General features: G+C 47.7%; 1 protein-coding gene across 2 annotated transcripts in view; it reads right to left on the bottom strand.

The window, feature by feature from the left end:
* The window catches only part of LOC126483671 (TBC1 domain family member 31), a 269,516-nt gene extending 248,488 nt beyond the window's left edge, over positions 1-21,028 (bottom strand). Inside the window, exon 1 of one of the 2 annotated variants that reach the window (XM_050106735.1) lies at positions 20,677-21,028. The gene's annotated coding sequence lies outside the window, so the exon portion shown is untranslated. The remainder of the gene's footprint in view (positions 1-20,676) is intronic. The other variant, XM_050106734.1, reaches the window with a different exon arrangement.
* Between the last annotated feature and the right edge of the window lie 7 nt (positions 21,029-21,035).

The following is a 21,035-nucleotide window of genomic DNA, read 5'->3' as shown; positions in this document are numbered from 1 at the left end:
GTAACGAGTCCGGCTACCCAAGATTTGGTCGCAGGGCAGTCAAAGTGGGACAGTGCACCAGAATATGGGCCATTGTCAACCGGGTGCTGCACCGACACTCAGGCGGGTCTGCACGGCGCAGGAGGTAACCATGGGTCGCCCAAGAGTGGCCAATGCGGAGACGGCAGAGGACAACTGATTCCCTGAGAGAGGCCTGCATGAAAGTCTTCCACACATTCGTAGTCTCCTTAATGAATACACTGCAGACATTGGGCAAGGAATGCTGCACAAAATAGCCTCAGTGAATGTAGGCAAAGCCAACACGGGCATCAGCCATCGAGCCATCAGTGTAAACCACTTCAGAGCCTAGGAACATGTCAAGAATCAACAGGAAGTGACAGCAGAGAGCGGAAGGAGTAACTGAGTCCTTAAGGTCATGCGAAAGGTCCAGACGAATCTGCAGCCTAAGTGTACACCATGTAGGTGTATGCGGATGGACCTGCATGGGAGATGGTAAAGGGAAGGACTCCAGTTCATACAGAAGGGATCACACGCGAACTGCAATCGTTTGCTCTGACCTGGGCCGCCGATGCGGGAGATGAACTGCCACAGGTGGAAAAAGGAGACAGTAATTTAGATGCTCAGGAGAACTAAGAATGTGTGCAATGTAACTGGTGAGCAGTTGAGCACATCAGATCCACAATGGAGGGACTTTAGCCTCAACCAGGACCCTGGTCACCGGACTTGTTCTAAAAGATCCCCATCGCTAGGCGAATGACACAGTGGTGCACTGGGTCGAGTACACACAACATTGAGGGCGTCGCCAAACCATAAACCAGACTACCGTAGTCAAGGCGGGATTGAACAAGGGCTTTGTAGAGCTGCAGCAGAGTGGAGCGATCTGGACCCCAGTTGGTGTTGCTCAGGCAGCGGAGGGCATTGAGGTGCTGCCAGCACTTCCGCTTAAGCTCACGAAGATGAGGTAGCCAAGTCAATCGGGAGTCAAAAACCAGTCCTAAGAATTGATATGTCTCCACTATAGTGAGTGGATCATCATGAAAGTAAAGTTCTGGTTCTGGATGAACGGTGTGAGGCTGACAGAAGTGCGTGAAACACGACTTTGCGGCCGAAAACTGGAAGCCATGGGCGAGAGCCCATGATGCGCTTTGTGGATGGCTCCCTGTAGGCACTGCTCAGCAACACCAGTACTGGTGAATAGTACAAAATGCAGACGTTGTCTGCATACAGAGAGGGTGAGACAGATGGCCCTACAGCTGCGCTGCTAGACCGCTGTTGGCCACTAAAAATAGCGATACATTCATTACAGAGCCCTGCGGGACCCCATTCTCCCGGATATGGGGGGAACTGTGGGATTGGACATGGAAAGCACGGATCGACAGGAAATTCTGGACAAAAATCGGGAGCGGTCCTTGGAGACAAGGATATGATGTTGCCAGGTGGTGTCATACGCGTTTCGTAGATCAAAAAAGATGGCAACGAGGTGTTGGCGTCTGGAATAGGCTGTTCGGGTAGCAGACTCGAGGGACACAAGATTATCAGTGGTAGAGCGCCCCTGGCGGAAGCCGCTCTGACGTGAAGCCAGTAGGCCACGTGACTCCAGAACCCAACCCAACTGCCGACACACCATACATTCCAGCAGCTTACAAACAATGTTGGTGAGGCTGATGGACCAATAGCTATCCCCTTCAAGTGGGTTTTTAAAGGATTTGAGCACCGGTAGGATGCTGCTCTCCTGCCATTGCAATGTAAAGACATTGCCACACCAAATCTGGTTGAAGATGACAAGGAGATGGCGCTTGTAGTCAGACAAGAGGTGTTTAATCATCTGACTGTGGATCCGATCTGGCCCACGAGCTGTGTCGGGGCAATGTGCAAGTGTGCTGAGGAGCTCCCACTTCATAAATGGGGCCTTATAGGGTTCACTGTGGCATGTAGTGAACGAGAGGACTTTCCTTTCCATCCACCATGCGCAATCGCATTTGCGTCAGAACATAGCATGCCATTGATGTTAACACCAGGGATACCTGTTGGGGTCTGGTACCTAAAAAGATGTCTGATCTTCGTCCAGACTTGGGAAGGTGACGAATGGCACCCAATAGTCGACACGTACCTCTCCCAACACTCCAGTTTCCATTGTTTTATAGGCTGGTGTACAAGGGCACAGAGCCGCTTAAAGGCTATCAGATGCTCAAGGGAAGGTGCCGCTTATGTCGCTGAAGAGCTCACCGACGCTCCTTAATTGCCTCAGTGTCTTCCGGCAACCACTAAGTGTCTTTCACTGGGGGCACCCTAAAGAGCAAGGATTCCTGTTTTCTGCCACAGAAACGATTGTGGTAGTCACCTGCTCAACCATCACATCGATGTTACCATGTGGGGGAGACTCAACGGTGACATCAGAGGTGAAAATTTCCTAGTCTACCTTGTTTAAAGCCCATCTGGGCAGGCGCCCGTGGGCCTGACGCCAGGGCAATGACAGGGAGAATTCCTGGATTGCAAACTGATAAATTAATGGCCGAGTAACTATCCTGAGCCACACCGAAATGTGTGGCGGCCCCAATATTTAAGTGGCAGAGGTTGAGTTATGACAGTAAACTTTCTCGACATCTCTGCCTCGGCCAGTAAGCACGGTGCCACCCCACAAGGGGTTATGGGCATTAAAATCTCCCAAAAGTAGGAAACGTTTAGGGAGTTGATCAATCAGTGCAGCTAAAACGTTCAGGGGTACTGCACCATCTGGAGGAAGATATACATTGCTGATAGTTATTTACTACGTCATCTGTATTCTGACAGCCACAGCTTCAAGAGGGGTTTGAAGGGGCACAGTTTCACTACAGACTGAGTTTAGGACATAAACGCAAGTTCCACGTGACACTCGATTATAGTCGCTACGGTTCCTGTAATATCCTTTACAGCCGCAGAGGGCAGGGGTGCGCATTGCAAGGAACCACATTTCCTGGAGGGCAATGCAGAAAGCAGGTGTAAGGCTTAACAGTTGCCAAAGCTCAGCTAGACAGTGGAAAAAACCGCTGCAATTCCACTGGAGGATGACATCATCATGAGACTGGGAAGCCATGGAACATTCAATGAGGCAGTTTACGCCTCAGGGTCACCTGCTGCCACCAACTTTTTGCCTGAACAGTCTATATCCATTCTGTCTGAGGGTCTGGCGAGATCCAGGTCCTCAGCGGATGCCAGAAGCTCCACCCCATCCACAGACGCAGAGCTTGTAGGTAGCAGTGGTGTAGGTGCCACTGTAAGTTCCTTGGTCCTGGGGGTCTTCTTTTTTGATTTCTTGTGCTGTTACTTGGGTTTCTCTGGCTGGGAGGATTTGACTGAATCAGTCTCAGGGACTGAGGATGAGCGTGAAGCCCTACGAACAGCTGCTTTTGGGCTCTTCAGTCAACGGCAGGTGTCATCTTTCCCACTAGCAGAAACCTGGGAAGTGAGTGACCCAAGTACCCCATCCTAGCGAGAGGAGTTGAAGCCTTATGCTTCTCTGTCTCAGAAGTGGGGACTGGAATCCCCGATGGTTTGGGGGGGGGGGGGGGGGGGGAGTGTTGCTCCCAAAGTAAGTGGTGCGGAAGCAACAGAGAGGGAAGTGTGCCCCACCATCAAGGGGGCAGCTGTAGTCCCTGCTTCTGAGAGGCAACAGGAATTCAAGGAACTGATGAGGTGACAACTTGTCTCGTAGCGGCGGCATATGAGGAGCTCATAGCCACAGGATGTAGGCGTTCAAATTTCCTCTTAGCCTCAGTGTAGGTCAGTCGGTCCAGGGTCTTATATTCCATGATTTTCCTCTCTTTCTGTAAAATCCTGCAGTCTGGCGAGCAAGGTGAATGATGCTCTCCGCAGTTGACACAAATGGGAGGTGGGGCACATGGAGTATTGGGATGCGATGGACATCCACAATCTCGACACGTGGGGCTGGAAGTACAGTGGAAAGACAGATGGCCAAACTTCCAGCACTTGAAGCACCACAATGGGGGAGTGATATATGGCTTGACGTCACAGCGGTAGACCATCGCCTTGACATCCTCGGGCAATGTGTCACCCTCAAAGGCCAAGATGAAGGCACTGGTGGCAAACTGGTTATCCCTTGGACCCCAAAGGATGCGCTGGACAAAATGAACACCTCTTCGCTCTAAATTGGCGTGCAGCACGTCGTCAGAATGCAAAAGAAGATCCCTGCATGATGGTAACAGAAACATCCCCCAACATGCCACAAGCGAGTAATGCCCGTGACTGGGTAGAGGATGCTATTTTTGTCAAAACTGATCCAGAGTGCATTTTGGACAAGCCCTCCACCTCCCCAAACTTGTCCTCCAAATGCTACACAAAAAACTGAGGCTTCGTGGACATGAAAGATTCCCCATTCTTGTACATACGAGGAAACGGAACAAATAAGCTTCACTGCCATCCTTAGCCTGGCATTCCTCCCATGGTGTAGCCAGGGAGGGGAACGACTTGGGGTCATATTTCTTGGCATTGAAGTTAGACTTTGCCTGCTTAGAGACTGCAGGCGGCGGACCACCAGCAAGAGATGACGTACTATGCCTCATGGTGTTTCATTTGCCCTGATGCCACGCAATCCGACCAGGGGCCCTCCCCACAGGCACTACTCAGCCGCAGCGAAGGCCACCTAGCAGGACGGCCATTGCCGGGAGTCCCCATGCCCCAGGGTGACGGTCATCTACTCCTTGGCATACGTGGGGAGTTAACTGTGCAGGCATCAGCAGGACGATCCCTGTGTTGTCAGGGGGCTACAACCAACAGGATACATGGCGGCCCCACCGCAACGGACTGGCTACCGTGTTGGATATGAGTTGCAAAGAAGTCCATGGTCATCGTTGCCACAGAAAGTGACACTGCATAGGCATGGTGAAAAACGCACCCAGGAGGTGTCCTTGCCCAAGAGATGGAGAATGGGCTGGACTGCAATGCGATGACGAGAAAGTGGGCTAAAGATCTCAATGCACAATGGACACGACGCACTATGTAAGGCGCCCTTCCCAATTGGCTCACTCTTCAGGAAAGTTTTGAAAAATGTAGGTCAAACCTTACAGGGGACCCTCACATAAAGGCCAAAATGTGTGAGACTCCTTTTAGTCACCTCTTACGACAGGCAGGGATACCTCGGGCCTATTCTAACTCCCAGACCCGCAGGGAGGTATTGAGAAGGGAGGCACCTTGGATACAAATACGGTTGAAGACCCTGAGGTGATGTTGCCTTTGGAGAACATTCAGGTATTGGTTCATCTGACTGTGGATTGAATCAGGGCCTGGGTTTGTGTCATGGGATGAGGCAAGATCCTGAAGTAGATCCCAGTCAGTGAAGGTTTTGTTACAGAATTCAGCTTGGTAAAGAGTCCAGCATAAGGGAATGTCTTCAACTTGTCACTTTTGCAGTAAATGTAGCCAGTAAGGAAGAGGATACCAACTCTCTCACAAAGAGGGTCACAAGTTGTTTTGCAAGAACCAATGAATCGATACAAAGACCATCCAGTAGGGCAAGACCTGGAAGAGATGTTGGTTGTTGGTGGTCCATATGACCACAAAGAGCTTGACCCGCATCTGAGATGATGAGACATATGTCCTCAGGGAGGAGACATAGTGATCCCATCATTACTTCTTATTGTGTTTGATTAGACAGCAAGCTTTAGCATGAAGTTGCTTAGAAGAGATACAGTTGGTCTGCAAAGGATGTCATTTGAATTGTTGCATGGCTCATTGGCAATTCTGAGTAGCTATTGCAATGTCTGACAGTGGAAGGGACCTGTAGACAGGGGAATAGAAGTTCCAGCGATATGGATTATCATGTCTGAGATATCTTGCACACCTCATCAATACAATCCAACAAAGAGGTGATGAATGTAACAGCAGAAGCATAGAAAGACCAGATGACTCTGCGAAGTGACCAATGTGGTAATCGGTCGGTCTGGCAGTACAAAGGAAACATCAAGATCACCAGAAAGTAATCACCGTCACAAAGGTCCTCGTGTAGTGACCAGTACAGTGACTGATTAAGAGGGTTTATGGGGTCAAACAGCGAGGTCATCAGTCCGGCAGTTCTAAAGTTACTCACAGGAGAAAGTCAGTCCACTAAAAGTGGACGGATCCAGTCAGGAGAGGCAAATTATAAAATAATAAAGTTAAAACACACACAGTAAAAGGCATAAAAGATGAGACCAAATCTAAAAATTGGAAAAAAGGGTGCTTTTTCCCTGGAGAAGTGGTCATGGGGTCCCAGATCAAGAAGAAATGAAGAGAGGTCCCAACCACAACCACCCTGCTCCTGCTCCAGGAGTAAAGCAAAACTGTACATCTGGGGGGGGGGGGGGGGGTGGAACACTTTCACGGAGGAAACTGAGGACCAGTTCAACCACCTTTGAATCATCTCTAATATTAAAATTAAGGAATCTGGAAGACTATGCACAGTATGAAGGGGCAAAAGAAGGGGACATTCCATCAATACGTAGGATGCCGTCAGTCTGGCTCCACAACCACATCGTGGGGGTGATTTGTTACGCAGAATTCTGGTATGACCAATGTGTAGACAGGATAAAACAGTGGACTCCTTCCGAGAGCAGTGCAAGGAAGACTGCCAAACTGCATTGGACTCCTTGATTGTGCGGAGTTTATTACTATGAGCAGTAGTGCACCAGATGTCATTCCACTTTTGGGCAAAGAGATCTGACTTAGATCTGCAGCTGGAATCATGAAAGGGAAAAGGTGGAGGGGGGCATAAGTATCTACTTCTCTAGCCAAATAGTCAGCCAGTTCATTCCCTGGTGGGATGCCCACATGACTTGGGACCCAAAGAAAGACAACTGAGCGGGTGGCACTGCCAAGGGCAGAGAGAAGGTCATGAATAGCAGAGGCCAAAGGGTGACGAGAACAGCATTGGTCGATAGCCTGCAGGCTGCTCATTGAGTCGGGAGAAATTACAACACTGTGGACGGAGACCTGAGAAACAAAATAGAGGTCTCTGTGAATGGCTAGAAGCTCTCCAGTGAACACACTATACGATTCCAGCAATAAATGGTGATCTAAGCCAGTAGGAGACGTGAAAGCATATCCCACCTTATTGATTGTCTTAGAAACAGCAGTGTAGAAGATGGTGGCCCCCCTGGAACTCTGCAAGTATGGCACATACAAGATGCCAGAAAACCATAGAGAAGACAGAGGCTTTAGGACCCTAGAATAGGTCAGTCCTAATCTGTGGTCTAGGCAGCATCCAAAGGGGGGGGGGGGGGGGGGGGTATGGAAGAAAATATACGGGTGCATTCCAGTGGATGGAGATGGAGATCCCGACAGAGGGAAGTGAGACGCATGCCAACCAGCAATCCCTCACATGGACAGGGTACATGGGATGGTCAGGGAATTGGCAAATGGCAATTGCGTAAGAAACCACGAGTTGGCTCCATCGTATTTGTAGAGGGGGGATCCTCGCTTCTGTGAGGAGACTGTTGATGGGACTACTGCAAAAGGCACCAACAGACCAGACACACTCCACAATAATGAACAGGGTCAAGTAGTTGCAGAGCCGTTGAACCATAAATCTGACTACCATAATCTACTCTGGACAAGACCAGAGCATGGTAAAGCTTGAGAAGAGTGGTACAGTCTGCACCCCAATATGTGTGTGGACCAGAAGGAGGAGAGCATTAAACTTCAGCATGCATGTAGTCTTTAGGTGGTGAATATGGGGCAGCCATGTCAGCTTTTTATCAAAAATAAGACCCAAGAAAAGGGACTGTCTTACAACATCAAGGAGTCGGTCGCCTAAATGAAGTTCTGGATCGGGATGTACTGTGGGTCAATGACAAAAATGTGTAACTTATGTTTTGGAGGGAGAAAACTGGAAGCCAACGGAGATGGCTGATGCAGAGACACGTCAGATGGCACATTGGAGCCAGCACTCAGCAGATGCTACCAATGGAAACTGCCCCAAGAGTGGTGAGCCCCATTATTGGCATGTGCTGAAGCAGTAGGGCACTTCATCATCTGGGGAGGGGGGAGTGGCTCCCAGATGGGAGGTCGTGGGAACTGCAGGGGGAGGGGAAGGGGGATGGAGATGGAAGAGGTCAGAGGGCAGAGGGGAAGGGTAGAGAGGGGGAGGGGAGAGGAGGTGAGAGGGAGAGAGGGGGAGGGGAGAGGAGGAGGGGAGAGGGGCGAGGGGGAGGGTAGAGGGTGACAGGAGGGGAAAGGTCGAGAGGGAGCGGAGAGAGGGAGTGGGAGCGGAGAGAGGGAATGGGGGCGGAGAGAGGGAGTGGGGGCGGAGAGAGGGAGTGGGGGCGGAGAGAGGGAGTGAGGGCGGAGAGAGGGAGTGGGGGCGGAGAGAGGGAGTGGGGGCGGAGAGAGGGAGTGGGGGCGGAGAGAGGGAGTGGGGGCGGAGAGAGGGAGTGGGGGCGGAGAGAGGGAGTGGGGGCGGAGAGAGGGAGTGGGGGCGGAGAGAGGGAGTGGGGGCGGAGAGAGGGAGTGGGGGTGGAGAGAGGGAGTGGGGGCGGAGAGAGGGAGTGGGGGCGGAGAGAGGGAGTGGGGGCGGAGAGAGGGAGTGGGGGCGGAGAGAGGGAGTGGGGGCGGAGAGAGGGAGTGGGAGAGGACAAGGGGGAGGATGGTGGAGGGGATGGAAGGGGGAGGGGGCGAGGGCGAGAGGGAGAGGAGAAAGGGAGACGGAGGGCGAGAGGGGGAGATGGAGGGCGAGAGGGAGAGGAGAAAGGGAGACGGAGGGCGAGAGGGGGAGACGGAGGGCGAGAGGGAGAGACGGAGGGCGAGAGGGAGACACGGAGAGTGAGAGAGTGAGACGGAGGGCGAGAGGGAGACACGGAGAGTGAGAGAGTGAGACGGAGGGCGAGAGGGAGACACGGAGAGTGAGAGAGTGAAACAGAGGGTGGGGGAGAGGGCGGGACGGAGGGCGGGGGGAGAGGGCGAGACGGAGGTGGGCGAGGGGAGAGGGCGAGGGGAGAGGGCGAGGGGAGAGGGGAGAGGGCGAGTGTAGAGTGGGAGAGGGTGGGGAGGAAGGGAGGGGAGAAAGGGAGGGCGAAAGGGTGGGGAGGAAGGGAGGGGAGAAAGGGAGGGGAGAATGGGAGGGGAGAAAGGGAGGGGAGAAAGGGAGGGGAGAAAGGGAGGGGAGAAAGGGAGGGGAGAGGGTGAGTTGGAGAGGAGAAAGGGAGACGGAGGGAGGAGAGCGAGAGGAAGGGGAGAGTTCGATGGCGAGGAGAGAGAGGAGTTGGGAGGGGGAGATAGGGAGGGGAGAAAGGAGAGAGTAGGAGGAGTAGGGCAGAGGAGTAGGGCAGAGGAGTAGGGCAGAGGGGCAGGGCAGAGGGGCAGGGGAGAGTGGGAGGGGATATGGGGGAGAGAGGAGGGGAGAAGGTGAGGGTGAGCGGAGAGGGGAAGGGGAGTGGGAGAGGGGTGGGGGGAGAGTGGAGGGGATAGGGGAGGGGGCTGCGATATGGAAGCGGTGGGAGGTGGAAAGAATGTAACAGAGGCAGAAGTTGAAGATAGTGACACTGGGTGGAGTCTCTCATACTTCTGGCAAGCCTCAGCATTAGACAGACGATCCAGAGATTTGTACTCTTGGATATTTTTCTCTCTCTAGTAAGTTGGGCAATCCCACGAGCAAGAGGAGCGGTGGTCATGACAAGTGACACATACGGGTGGTAGAACACAAGGGCAAGGGATTCCCTCATGGAGTCCCGGGTGGTAGAACACAAGGGATTCCCTCATGGAGTCAATGTCCACAGTCACCACAAGGAGGGTCAGCGGTATAGTGGGAAGACACAAAACAACCAAAAGCACCTCATGCATGGTGTGATGTACTGCTTTACGTCACATCTCTAGCACATAACCTTGTCCTTCTCTGGGTGGGTATCCACGTCAAAAGCCAGAATGAAGGCACCAATGTCAGTGTGGTCATCTTGGCAACCCTTCTGCAAATGTCAAACAAAAGGAAAGCCGCGTCACTCCAGATTAGCCCGGAGTTCCTCTTCAGTTTTCAGGCTGAGGTCACTATGAAAGTTCACTCCCTGGACCGTATTCAGAGATTGGTGAGGAGTAATAGACACTGGGACATTGCCAAGATGATCACAAGGATGAAGAGTAGCAGACTGGTCAGCAGAAGAAGCTTTGATCAACAGGGAGACCGACCGCATCTTAATATGAGACTCCACTTCACCAAACTTGTACTCGATATTCTCCACAAAAAACAATTTCTTTGTGGCGGTGAGTGTGTCCCCATCTGTCCTGGTACAGACGAGGTAGCATGGAAAGTGTTTCATCCCAAGACGGTAAACCTGGCCTTCCTCCCATGGTGTAGCCAGGGAAGGGGAAATTGCCAGGTCATACGAAGCAGCATTCAATGATCCTTCACCATTCGAAGAAACGGCTGTTTGAGAACAGCCAGATTTTTGCAGACTGATGTGCTTCATGCGCCAAGCATCTGCCCTGATACCACCCACTCTGATCAGGGGCTCCACCCATGGGTGCTACCCAGCCACAGCAAGGGCCGCCTGACATGGCTGCCTTTGCTGGGAGTTCCAATACTCCAAGAAGATAAAGAACCACTCCTTGGCATACATGGTGAGGGAACAGCTCGGGTATCAGTACTGTGGTCCCTGTGTTGTCAGGGGGCTCAGCCAGATGGGTACATAAGAGCCCCACCATGTGGACTGGCTACACATGTTGGTGACCTAGGAAGGTGGAAGGGGCCTACAGTGAGGAAGGGAGAAGGGAAGGAAGGTGGGGGGGAGGGAGACGAATCCACACTGCAGATGATAGGGAGGGAGTTCTTCCCCAAATGGCTCATACTAAAAACAGAAAATTTAGAAGTGGAGGTCAAATTTCAAGTGCGGACCTAAATGCCAAAAAGGATGAAAGAACAGTCAGAAAGAACAAAATTGCAAATAATACAGGAACCAGCTGGATAGCCAGGTTGATATGCTACCAAAGGATGGCGAGGGTAGCACTGGTCGATAGCTTGTAGGCTGCTCAAGGAGTCAGTGCACAGGAGAAATGACTCACCAGGGCATGAGCGGATGTGCTCAATAGCACAAGATATGGCCACCAGCTCTGCAGTGAAAACACTGCAGCCATCTGGCAAGGAGTGCTGTTCAATATGTCCTCCAAGAACAAACACAAAGCCTACGTCAACGTCAGCCATCGAGCCGTTGGTGTAAACAACTTCATGGCCCTGGTACATGTCGAGAATCGAGAGGAAGTCATAGCAAGAGCCGCAGGGTCAACGGAGTCCTTAGGGCCAAGCGAAAGGTCCAGAAGAATCTGCGGCCTATGTGTACACCATGGAGGTGTATGCGGACGGACCTGGATGGGAGGTGGTACAGGTAAGGACTCCAGTTCAGGGAGAAGAGAGTGGACACGAGCCACAATCGTTAGCTCTGACATGGGCCGACAATGCGGGAGATGAACTGCCGTGATTGGGAAAAGGAGATGGTAATTCAGATGCGCAGGAGAACTACGAACATATGCAACGTAACTGGCGAGCAGTTGTGCATGCCTAACCTTCAATGGAGGGACTCCAACCTCCACCAGGACACTGGTTACCGGAATCGTTCTAAAAGCTCCCGTCGCTAGGCAAATGCCACAGTGGTGCATAGGGTCAAGTACACGCAACGCTGAGGGCGCCGCCAAACCATAAACCAGACACCCATAGTCAAGGCAGCATTGCACAAGGGCTCTGTAGAACTGCAGCAGAGTAGAGCAATCTGCACTCCTGTTGGTGTTGCTCAGGCAGCAGAGGGCATTGAGGTGCTGCCAGCACTTCCGCTTAAGCTGATGAAGGTGAGCTAGCCAAGTCAATCGGGCGTTAAAACTAGTCCTGTGAATCAATATATCTCCATTACAGAGAGTGGATCGTCATTAACATTAAGTTCAGGTTCCGGATGAACGGTATGACGCCGACAGAAGTGCATGACACACGACTTCGCGGTTGAAGTCATCCACATACAGAGAAGGGGAGAGCGACACCTTACAGCTGCTGCTAGGCCGTTAATGGCCACTAAAACTAGAGACTAGAGATACACTCAATATGGAGCCCTGTGGAACACCATTCTCCGGAATATGGGGGGGGACTATGAGAGTCACCAACTTGGACATGGAAAGTACAGAGCGACAGGAAGTTTTGGATACAAATCAAGAGAGGGCCTCACAGACCTCACTCATACAATGTGGCAAGGATATGATGTCGCCAGGTTGTGTAAGTCAAAAAAGATGGCAACAAGGTGTTGGTGTCTGGAAAAGGCTGTTCGGAAGGCAGATTCGAGGGACACAAGATTTCAGTGGTAGAGTGCCCCTGGAGGAAGCCGCGCTAACATGGAGCCAGTAGGTCACAAGACTCCAGGACCCAACACAACCACCAACACACCACACACTCCAGCAGCTTACAAACAACGTTGATGAGGCTGATGGGCCGATAGATATCCACATCAAGCAGATTTTAGCACCGGAATGATGGTGCTCTCCCACCACTGCGATGAAAAGATACCATCGCACCAGATCCAGTTGAGATGTTTAATCATCAGACTGTGGATCCAATCCGACCCAGGAGCTGTGTCAGAGCAGTGTTCAAGGGCACTGAGGAGCTTGCACTCTGTGAATGGGGCGTTATAGTGCTCACTGTAGCATGTAGTGAATGAGAGGATTTTCCTTACCATCCACCGTTGGAGGGTGTGAAAGGCTGGGGGGTAGTTCTCCAATGCAGAGGCTCGAGCATAGTGTCAGCAAAGTCTTTGGGAATTGCATTTGCGTCGGTAGAGAGCATGCCATTGTTGATCACCAATTATTCAAAAACAGTCTTAATCCCATTTTTTATTATTATTGTTATACCGCCAACCGGTTTCAACCCGACGTAAGGGTCATCTTCTGGGCGTTTACACCATTGGTCGACTGCTGGTGGTGTCACTCCTGTCTACATAACGGCAGGAAACTATGTAGACAGGAGTGACACCACCAGCAGTCGACCAATGGTGTAAACACTCAGAAGGTGACCCCTACGTCGGGTTGAAACCAGTTGGCAGTATAATAATAATAATAATAATAGCAATTAAGACTGTTTTTGAATAATTGATTAATCATACTAATTGCTGCTTCATTTCCACAACCATGTTGTCCAAAAATTGATGTTAACGCCAGGGACACCTGTTGGGGTCTGGTACCCAAAAAAACGTCTGATCTTCGAGCAGTCTTGGGAAGGAGATGTATGGCACCCAATGGTCGACACGTACTTCTCCCAACATTCCCATTTCCGACGTCAGTTGCTCTAGGGAAGGGTGCCACTTATGTCGCTGAAGAAATCGCCGAAGCTCTTTAATTACCTCAGCGACATCCAGCGACCACCAAGGGACTGTCTTTCACCAAGGGGCATCACGGAGAATGAGGGATCACATTATCCGTCACAGAGATTATTGTTGTAGTGACCTGCTCAGTCACAACATCGATAGTAACACATGGGGGAGATTCAACGGTGACAGCAGAGTTGAAGGCTACCCAGTCTGTCTTGTTTGAAGCCCATCTGGGTAGGGGTCCATGGGCATGATGCTGAATAGTGACAGGAAGATGGGGAAATGGTCACTACCACACAGGTTGTCGTGTGCTCTCCAATGGATAGATGGGAGAAGGCCAGGACTGCAAACAAAGAGATCAATGGCTGAATATGTTCCATGAGCCATACTGAAATGTGTGGGGGCACCTGTATTTAAGAAGCAGAGGTCGAGATGTGACAGTAAATTTTTGACATCCCTACCTTGGCCAGTAAGTATGGTGCCACCCCACAAGGGGTTATGTGTGTTAAAATCTCCCAAAAGTAGGAAAGGTTTAGGGAGTCGATCAATCAGTGCAGCCAATACGTCCAGGGTTACTGCACCATCTGGAAGAAGAAATACACTGCAGAAGGATGTCTTGTGTCATCCTTATCCCGCCAGTCACAGCTTAAAGAGGGGTTTGAAAGGGGCACATGTTCACTACTTACTGAGTTCAGGACATATATGCAAACTCTGCCTGTCACTCTATTATAGTCGCTACGGTTCCTGTAATATCCCTTATAGCCATGGGGGCAAGGGTCCGCATTGCCGGGAACTAGGTTTCCTGGAGGGCAATGAAGAAAGCAGGTGTAAAGCTTAACAGTTGCCAGAGCTCAGCCAGTCGCTGGAAAACACTGCCACCATTCCACTGGATGATGAGATGTTCGTGAGACTGGGAAGGCACAAAACACTGAATGAGGCACTCTACACCTCAGTGTCACCTGCTGCCACCAGATGAGTACCTTGCGATCGGCATACATTGTGTCTGAGGGCCCAGCGAGATCTAGGTCCTCAGTGGATACCAGAATCTCCACCTCATCCTCAGACAAAGAGCTTGTAGGTAGTTGTGGTGTGGGTGCCACTGTAGTGCCTTGGTTCTTGTGGGTCTTTTTCTTTTTAGGCTTCTCTGGCTGCTCCTTAGGTTCTTCCAGTTGGGAGGACCGTGAAGCCCTTGGGAGGTGGGGCACAGGGAGTATTGGTATGTGAAGGCCGTCCACAATCCCGACAGGTGGTGCTGGAAGTACAGCAGGAAGATATATGGCCAAACTTCCAGCACTTCAAGCATTGCATCAGGGGAGGGATATATGGCTTTACATCACAGTGGTAGACCACCACCTTGAGCTTCTCAGGAAATATGTCACCCTCGAAGGCCAAGATGAAGGCATCGGTGGCAACCTGATTATCCCTTGCACCCCGGTGGATGCTCTGGACAAAATGGACACCTCACTGCTCTAAATTGACATGCAGCTCATCGTCAGACTGCAAAAGAAGGTCCTTCTGAAATATGATACCCTTGGCCATAATTAAGCTCTTACGGGGTGTGATGGAAATAGAAACATCTTGTCACAGGCGAGTAGTGCCCGTGACTGGGCTGAGGATGCTGTTTTGATCAAGACCGACCCTGATCGCAATTTGAACAAGCTCTCCAACTCCCCAAACTTGTCCTCTAAATGCTCCACAAAAAATTGAGGTTTCATTCACAAGAAAGATTCCCCATCAACTCTCGTACATATGAGTTACTGGGGCGAATAAGCTTCGCTGCCATCCTTAGCCTGGCGTTCCTCCCATGGTATGGCCAAGGGAGGGAGGGGCAAACAATTTGGAGTCGTATTTCTTAGCATCGAAGTTAGACCTTGACCACTTAGAGACTGCTAGTGTTTGATCACCAGCAACAGATGACGTACTACAATTCATGGTGTGTCATCTGCTCTGATGCCACCCACTCCGACCAGGGGCCATCCCAACAGGTGCCACACAGCCATAGCAAAGGCCATCTGGCAGGATGGCCATTGCTGGGAGTCCCGATGCCCCAGGGTGACGGGCATCTACTCCTTGGCATACATGTGTAGTTAACGGCTCAGTCATCAGCAGAGCAATTCCCGTGTAGTCAGCAGGCTACAACGTACAGGGTACATGGTGGCCTCACCACAACGGACTGGCTACCGTGCTGGATATCAGGTGCAAATGAGCTAAGAAGTCAGTTATCGTCAACAGCACAGAAAGCAATACTGCACAGAGGATGGAGGAAAATGCACCTAGTAGGGTGACCTCGTCCAACAGCTGGAGAAGAAGCGGAAGTACAGATCCACGTCGACGAAGGATGCGAGAGGTCTCAGCACAAGATGGACACTATGCACCACCTAAGGCACCCTTCCCCAATTGGCTCACTCTTTGGGAAAATTTTGAAAAATGGAGGGCCTATTCTAGCACCCGTACCTGCAGGGGGAAATGAGAAGTGGTATGTATGCTCCACACAGGACATCACGCTGCCTCATACCTTCTTGATACAGAGGTTTTCCTTTCTGTGGAGGCAGTTGGCTTCTTGCACAGGGGAGTTGGATTGTCTAGAATGTCTTTCCTGTGTTTTAAGTTCTAATACATCAGCACATAATGTAAACCTACTTATGAAACACTGGAGCATGAGAATCATTTCCCCTCCAACTATCTCCCTCTGACTGCAAGAAGTGATCCTCAAATGGTTCCTTTGAGCCAATATTAAAGGCCAAATATTACATGTGCAGAAGAGTTCATGATCAAACAAAACAAGTGCTATGTGGTCTGTCTTTAGGCTTCAAGGTTCTCCTCATAAGAGCTATGTAATGCCCCCTTTCCTCACATTTCTCATAGTTGATTTATAACATATGTTCATTATATGCACAAAAATTGTCAGAGACTTGTCTGTTGTGTAATATACATTTTGTGAATTCACCTGGCAGTTTCAGCTATTTAAAATAAAAAGTGCACTAAATATGTAGCAGAAATAGAGCTTGGGCTACACTACAGATAAATCTGCTACGACAACTTTAAGTTCATGTTTGTAAGGATCGTAGTTGAGTCAGACTCAGTAGCAATAAAATGCGGCAATACATTATTAAGCGACACAGAATCATAAGCAATTTGAAGGACCAGTGACAAAAAAATACACACACACACACACACACACACGGGTGAGCAAGAGAGACTGTTGAGACAAAAGCTAATGATGGAATCTGTACTTTCATTATGGAGCAGGATAGGAATGACTGCCAAAATACCTCTGTGTGCATTGTAATTGACCTGATCTTATTTTCATTGTCCTAGCAGTTGTAATTTGCAGGGGGCTGTAAAGTATTCCTTGATTCCTCACTTAATACTGGCCCCTGAAACATGTTAAATAGACTCTTATGGGATAACTGATGTTTATCTGCAACCATTTGCCAGTTCAAGGTCTTTTTTTTTTTAAAAAAAAAAAAAACAACAGTGCCCTACTTTGTGTCATTCAGTGTTCCATCATTTACCATGTGTAGTATGCATCTCCTATACTTCAAGAATATTCCAAGAAGAGTAAGTTCGTAAGAAATCTCTTCTGAAGACTGACTATTTTTTCAGTATGCAACCAATGAATCAAGGCCTGTCATACACTTCACCTACGACTGAGTCTACATGATCATCACATTTTATTTCCCACACTCAAATATTTGAATTAGTTAACTGATTCTAACCGTGACTCATTGATTTTATAGAATTTTTCGATATGATACTTCATTTTTGCTCGTGGTAAGTGCACAATTTTACATTTATGAACATTTAAACAAATTTTCAATCTTAGCACTGCTCTGAAAACTTATGAGAAGATTTTGGCAACTTTTTCAAACAGTAGCAGTATTTCATTACAAATACCTGTATGATCTGTCAAATGTCTGAGATTACTATTACTATTCTCTGCTAGATTATCACAAAACACAAACAGTAAAAGATCTCACGATATACTTTCCTGGACCCATGCCTTACAGTACTTCTGCATCTGTTGAAAACTATTCATCCAAAACAACATGCTGCATCTTCTTTATCATGGAACCCTCAACCCAGGCACAAATTTAATTTGACAGCTCACAGGCAGTATTTTTGTTCATAAGCTTTGGGTGATACTGAACCAAAAGATTTTCAGAATTCAAGGAATACTGCTTCCACCTATTGCTTTTACCATGGCTTTTAAGGTGCCATGTGAAAACAGCAAGTTAGGTTTTGCATGACTTACGTATCTGGAATCAATGCTGGTTGACATGATGTAGGTAGTTCTGTTCAAAATTCCTTATTACGTATGAGTTCAGAATATGTTTCAAACTCTACAACAGATGATGTCAATAGGTGTTTGGCAGAAGTATTGTGGGCCACTTACGCTACCCATTTTGTTTATGGTGAGGCCTGTAAGAGCTTTCAAAAAATGAGTCCAGCTTCTGATTCAAGATATCTGTAGCATACTGAGATTTAAAAAAAAAAACGGACTAGTCCAGATGGAAAATTCTGTGTAGAATCTGATTCAGTTTTAACAATTTCAGTTGCTTCTTAGTGCCACAGCGCTAATATCAGTATATAACTCACCTTTTCAATGGTGTGAGAATTAAACTTGGATAGTACTCTTCGATCTACCTTCATAATCGAATATCTGAAAATGGAGTCCAATATTTCCTTCTGCCTCATGCTAGCCTCTATCTGGGCTCCTGTATCACACATTAGTGTCTGAGCATGGACTTTCATGCTACTGGTAGCCTTTGCATATAACCAGAATTATCTGGGTTTTATGAGGCCTTTTCATAAGATTCTGTTATAGTCATCAAAGGATTCACATACTCCCATCTTGACATTTCATTCTGCATATAAACTACTTGTCTATAGTTTCTTTACAAAACTAACAGACGATATCGGGGAGGGCAGTACAAACGGTCAGAGATTTGTTTTACCCAGGAAGAGTGTCATAGAAATGCTGATGAAACTGAACTGGCAGATTGTTGACGATATATGCAAACTATGCTGAGAAAGCTTCCTTACAAAGCTTCAAGAACTGGCTTTAAATGATATCTCTAGGAAAATACTACAAAACACTATATATATTGTTCTCATAAGGATCGTGAAGAGAAGCAGATTAATTGCGGCACACACACACACATAGGCATGTAAACAATATTTAAACAAACACTCTTCCTGTGCTCCATATGGGAATGGAATGGGAAAAAACCCTAATAAATGGTACAGTGAGGGCTACCCTCTGCCATTCACTTCACAGTGTTTTGCAAACTATAAAGACAGATGTAGATGCATACAATGGAGGGTATATTCCATTATGAATTGTTCCACTAGGTACATATCTATCCAGTGCTTGGTTCTCTATTTTTCTAAACTAGAGCTACAGTTCCTCTACATGATCCTACCAAGTGCTAAATCTTTCGACTTATTCCACGAGATATGAAACAAAACAATTTCATGCAATTTACTGAATATTTAGGTCTTCCTACTTCTTTAGTTGCCCTTTGTACTTTGGTAATCATTGTTGCTACTGTCTCTTGGTCAGTTATAGCTGACATCTTTACTGTAGAGGTTAGGTTAAACCAAACTGAACTTTATTTGATCCTGTAGGATTACACTATATACAGTAAAAGTGTATGTAAAATAGAACTCATCAAAAACAGAAAACACTCATTGACAGTTATATCTTAAGGAGCAACCATTCTGATTACACTCTCTATCATCATTGATTATAAAGAACAACATACACAAATTTATGTTAGCAAGTACTCTTTAACACTGTAAAATTCCTTTTCAGTAACATAGTCTTTAAGTTTCTTTGGAAAGTTAGTGTCATCTACATTATGGTGCAGGTTTCTAGTCAGACCTTCTCTTTAAAGCTTTGCCTATCGGTGGGATCTGCTTTGCATATATCGTTCTTCCCCCATGTGTTGTAGGTAAGTACATTAGCATTTGTAATCTGCTCTGTATTGTATTTGTTGCCACTGTATCTAATATGTTTTTGTCATGACTGTGTTTCAACAGTGTGCAACCAACTACAGATTGTTGTGCACATTGGAACAAATAATGCCTGACATCTACGCTCCAAGGTCACACTTGGATCAAATAAGTAACATGTGCACTACACATCAAGGCAGCTACGCAAGTAACTGACTGTGTATGGTCTGCAAAGAATGACATTTTACAATAGGCAACTCTCAACCCAATACAGTTAACGATAGCTGTAGGAAACCCATAAATATCAGTATAAGATCCAAAGAAATGCCTCCCGCACATGAGCATACAAAAATTCTAGATGATAATTGCTGAATCATTCGCAACATAGTCCTAGAGTTTGAGGTGCCTCTAAAAAGCACTGAAGTTCACATGATATTAGGCACAGAAAGCTGAAAAAAGTGACACTAAAAATAGCGAGATCTATGTGGAAAATTTAAGCTATTTTGAATGGATAGTAAAATGAGAAATGGAGGTGGCATTTTTCTCACAGGAGGCAAGAAATTCATATCCACCAAGACAAAAATTGAAGCCACAAGTGAGACTGTTTAGGCAAGACTCAATACCAGGGGTGGGCAAAAAGTTATGACAGAGTCCTTCTATCAGCCACCTGATTTTCCTCCTGTTGAAAACGAAGACTTTAGAGAAAATGTCAGTTCACTTGTACTTAAATTCCCTATCATTGGAAGAGACTTTAATCATCAAACAATCAGTTTGAATAATTATAGTTTTGTTAGTGATAGACATGTGAAACATTAATAAAGGCCTTCTCTGACAACTACTCTGAACAAATAGTTTGGAAAACTACTCATGATGGAAATAGGTTTAATGGCAACAAACAGACCTGACCTCTTTGTGGATATCCACATTGAAACTGGTATCAGTTACGACGACATAGCTATAGCAACAATGCATATTAAAACACAAAATGCAACTAAAACAAGCAGAAAGATTTATATGTTCAGCAAACTAGACAGTGACACAATAGTGTCACACACCAATGAGGAACTTTAAACTTTTTGCTCAGGACAAGAGCATGTACAGGAATTACTGCAGAAATTTAAAACTATAGTTGACTATGCACTGGATAGATATGTATCCAGTAGAAGAGCTCATAATGGAAAATATCCTAAATGGAATACACTCACTGTAAAGAAACTTCTAAAGAAACAGAGACTACTGTGTAACAGATGTAAAACAAAGCACAGGGATATGGATAAAAGCGTTGCTGAATAAAACATGTTTGGCAGTCAAGAAAGCAATGCGTGAAGCCTTTAGTGTGTCGCGGGATATTTTGCCAAGCGCGTGACTTAAAAGTATGTACGTGTTCATAAAGTAAATATGCGTCCAATTATTGATTACTTACCTTTACTCTGCAAATCAGAATGCAGGGCTACGAAGTATACCCCTACTGTCAGCAGTTACATTCTCAGCGTAACCTGGTTCTTTTAAAACAACTAAAATACTACAAGCGACAGGCAGTAACAAGTTCGTTTAACCAGCCACATCCACTAACCATAACAAACATCATCTCATAATACTTGTATACCTCGACTTGAAACTGGCGGCACAAAATACAAATATGTCACACCAATCGTTTAATCACAAACATCTCTGATACGCGTAACACAGTTTTTAGCATCTCTTTTTTTGTATACGTTGGAAGAATAAAACGCGAATGTGATTAATAAATTGAAAGTGACAGCAGAAATGATTTCCTTGAAA

Source organism: Schistocerca serialis, chromosome 6, assembly GCF_023864345.2.
Source record: "Schistocerca serialis cubense isolate TAMUIC-IGC-003099 chromosome 6, iqSchSeri2.2, whole genome shotgun sequence".
NCBI lineage: Eukaryota > Metazoa > Arthropoda > Insecta > Orthoptera > Acrididae > Schistocerca > Schistocerca serialis.
The sequence above is the reverse complement of the archived record's forward strand: the minus strand, read 5'-3'. Positions and strand labels throughout refer to the sequence as shown.